Source organism: Sinocyclocheilus anshuiensis, unplaced genomic scaffold (genome assembly GCF_001515605.1).
Source record: "Sinocyclocheilus anshuiensis isolate Anshui unplaced genomic scaffold, SAMN03320099.WGS_v1.1 scaffold354, whole genome shotgun sequence".
NCBI lineage: Eukaryota > Metazoa > Chordata > Actinopteri > Cypriniformes > Cyprinidae > Sinocyclocheilus > Sinocyclocheilus anshuiensis.
The window spans coordinates 319,527-323,502 of NW_015544195.1; the positions used below are offsets into that span (position 1 = coordinate 319,527).

General features: G+C 36.1%; 1 long non-coding RNA gene across 1 annotated transcript; it reads left to right on the top strand.

Annotated features, from left to right (window-relative positions):
• The first annotated feature begins 299 nt into the window (after window positions 1-299).
• On the top strand, window positions 300-2,376 carry LOC107696677 (uncharacterized). Its single transcript, XR_001635111.1, has 3 exons — window positions 300-466; window positions 1,753-1,901; window positions 2,097-2,376. It is a non-coding gene; the product is annotated as an uncharacterized LOC107696677 (long non-coding RNA).
• Window positions 2,377-3,976: the final 1,600 nt, after the last annotated feature.

A 3,976-nucleotide genomic window follows, 5' to 3' on the forward strand; every position in this document is an offset into this window, starting at 1 on the left:
TTTTGAGCTTTTTTTTTTTTTTTTTTTTTTTTTTACTTTTAAGCTCATTTTTTGAATTATTGTATAACTTTTGACTCATCATACATTGTGTTTTCTGAGGACATGACAACTTTTGAATCTTTGACATTTTTTTTTACATTATATGTATATGAAACCAATTCATTTATCTAACATGTTAAAGCGTGTGACAAAGTCAGACAGAACATTTGTTTTTCCGAAGGCCAGTGTTTTTCACATGTGCTTCCAATTAGGGTACAGTTCATGTCAGTGTTTATGTGCCTACGAAGACCACGCGGAAGAGGGCGACACTTCTCCGAAGGGCAAAGCACCAAACGTTTTAAACCGAGACATACTCTGTAGAACAACACACGGGCAAATTCCGCACAGAATAACAGATTACTCCACACAGCATAAACATCTCTTCACGTTCATGAGTAGCCAACTTTAGAGCAAGCCTCCTGACGCGGTGAGTAATAATGGTAGTCTATTTATAATAGGCTATACTGTGTATTCTATGATACTATTTGACATAACGGAGTAGGGGAGATCCGGATTTCTAACACTTTGTTATTCACTACTTTTTCTCTCCCGGTGTTTAGACAGTTAGATATACAGTTAGGTAAGACATACGTACACGTATATATGTGACCCTGGACCACAACACCAGTCTTAAATTGCTTGGGTATATTTTTAGCAATAGCCAAAATATAATTGTATGGGTCAAAATGATCGGTTTTCAGTAAAGATCATGTTCCATTAAGATATTTTGTAAATTTCCTACCGTAAATATATCAAAACTTAATTTTTGATTAGTAATTTGCATTGCTAAGAACTTCATTTGGACAATTTTAAAGGCGATTTTCTCAGTATTTCGATTTTTTGTTTTTGCACCCTCAGATTCCAGATTTTCAAACAGCTGTATCTCGGCCAAATATTGTCCTAATAAACCATACATCAATGGAAAGCTTATTTATTCAGCTTTCGTATGACGTATAAATCTCAATTTAAAAATTGACCCTTATGACTGGTTTTGTTGTCCAGGGTCACATATTACATACATGTTGAACATCTTTAGTCCAAGAAATAAAATATAGTTAATTAAATGCGCTCATAGCGAGGCGTGTTCACACTACATTTGCTTGATAGATAAAATAGTGTGTTTAAGCTGTATGCTCAATAACATTTTCATGTTAGTAAAACATTAAAAAGATACCACAGGTCGACGTTTTTGGCAAAAGATACAGATACACTTACATCTGTGAAGTGTATGAAATTAATAATAATAATAGAAACGTGGCCTGTGGGTTTTGCTGACTATATGCTGTTGCCACGATACAGGATATATCCTGTATTTAAAATAATGGAAACAAATAAAGGGCACTTTTGAAACGACCATATATAACCGATGCTAGCGAAAACAACCTTTAAATTAAAAAAAAATATATTAGGCTCTAAAATATTGTGACAACCTCTCTATTTGACGAATAGCCTGGGTCTCCCCTTCATCCATTTCATTTCTTTCTTGAATTTAAAATCAGCTTCTCAGTTATTGAACTAGTCAGAACTAGTTCTTGAACTAGTCTTGTCATAAAGATTTATATGAAATATCTCTTGATTTCTTAATTTCTTTATAGTTCATAGTGAAATCTGATGTAGTATATATATATATATATATATAGTACAGTTTGGCCAGTTGCTTCCAATTTCTGACTATTTTTTATTAGAGCAAATCCTTTGACTTTTTTTTATCAGCATCATAGGATGTTAATATATAAAAAAGCAGGCATCAGAGGTGCATGGATACGGTGGTTCGTATGCACCCTTCTCTCACTTCTTCATGGAGTAATATCCGAAACCAGTAGAGCACTGGATATAATGACAAAATATCCACTGATTGATGGGTATGACTTACTATTCACTTTAATTCATTTACACATCATTCATTTTTATTTGTAATCTGCTTTAAACATAACTGGTTTATAATATTATATAGCTGAGAATACTGACAGTAAATGGCTTCAGAGAAGGTTGTAGTTGCACCAACTGCAATAAAAATGGTTTAAAATTTCACACTGCTTCTCTTTCTCTTTACTCAGACACAATGACCTGGCATTACGTCTGAGAATGCATCATAATAACAAACTGAGCACTTTCAATATGCACCACAATCCTAGGGTGGCTACAGATATTAGTCGCCTCACTGCTGGCCATGTTGGAGGACAGGTAATTTCTCCTGGCTGATCTTGAGTATAATCTGAATCTTTAACCATTTGTAAAAATGAAGTCACAAACCTATTTGTGTATACTGTATATCGTGTAGATAAAGTGCTGGGCCTGAAGAACAAGCTTGTTCTGCCCCAAATTCGCACACAGCTAATATTGTGCGGTTTCATGAGCAATATATGATTATCTTTAACCATTATCTTAAAGTCCACTTTCCTCTTCTAATAATTTCTTGAATATGTCACTGAATTTCACTGAAACTGCTCATTTCTGCCTTTGTGTATACTGTATATCGTGTAGATCAAGTGCTGGGCCTGAAGAACAAGCTTGTTCTGCCCCAAATTCGCACACAGCTAATATTGTGCGGTTCCATGAGCAATATATGATTATCTTTAACCATTATCTTAAAGTCCACTTTCCTCTTCTAATAATTTCTTGAATATGTCACTGAATTTCACTGAAACTGCTCATTTCTGCCAAAAATTGTCATCTTTCTTAGACATTTTGGACCCACAAGTGAGTGGCCAGTTTGCTGTTTTGGTTATTTTGTGCATGATTAGATATAAATAAGTCCTTGATATTTGTCAGGTTTCACACAAAAATGAAAATTCTATCATCATTTATCATGACTTCTTTCTTCTGTGGAATATAAATGGTATTTGGAGAAATGTTTTTTTTTTTTTTTACCGTACATTGCAAGTCAAAATGGTCACCAAAACTGTTTGGTTGCCAACATTCTTCAGAATATCTATTTTCATGTTCCACCAAAGAGACATGCACATCCAGTCCGAAACGGAACAAGTCTTTAAACAAAATTTCATCATACAGAGGAACTTGATAAGATAGCACACAGAACCGGTGAACATACTCCTCAATAGAAAGACCTCCTTGCCGAAGATGTAGTAGCTGGGTGACTGGGTCCATACCTGGCCAGAGTCCTCTGGAAAAGCCGCTGGATCCTTGTTGGGCTGAGTATTCTGTAACGGGGCTGACGAGACGTGAGACGTGTGGATCCATCTGCAGGCTTTATTTAAAGAGAAGTGGTAAACAGGCAGGGTCAAACAATGGCAAACAGGTATATGGCGGGCAAAACACAAGAATAGTCCCAGGGCTAGCGTAGGTCACCGATCGGCAGACAGAATCACAGGGGCGAGACGAGAGGGAAAAATCCAGAAAAACAGGCAAAGATCAGAAACCGCGAGCGAAAACAGGTCAAAAACAAGGAAAACTCAGAGACTCGGAATGGGGTACGGGCTAAACAATACTCAGCATACTCAGCAGATAGGAGTGGGTGTTATATAGTGAGTGAGGTGATTAGAAACAGCTGTGTGCAATGAGTGCAATCAGTGCAGTGTGCAAATCGTGCAAAGAATGATGGGATATGCAGTCCGGGGTGCTATGCAACAGTTTGTGTTGTGCGAGAGTCAATGTAATGGAAAGGGTGACCTCTGGTGGTGAATAAACGGAAGTCCATGGACCGAATTCGTGACAACACTGAAGGCGAGATATTTAAATTCACCATGAAACAGTGTTCGCAACCCATTTTACTATGGTAAATGGGACATATTTCTATGTCAGGCAGTTGAAGGGTAACTATTTAACAGTATAATATTATATTACACTACTGTTCAAAGAAATGTTTGAAGAAATTAATACTTTTTTTCAGCAAGGATGCATTAAATTGATCAAAATTGACAGTAAAGACATTTATAATGTTACAAAAGATTTCTATTTCAAATAAATGTTCTTTTCT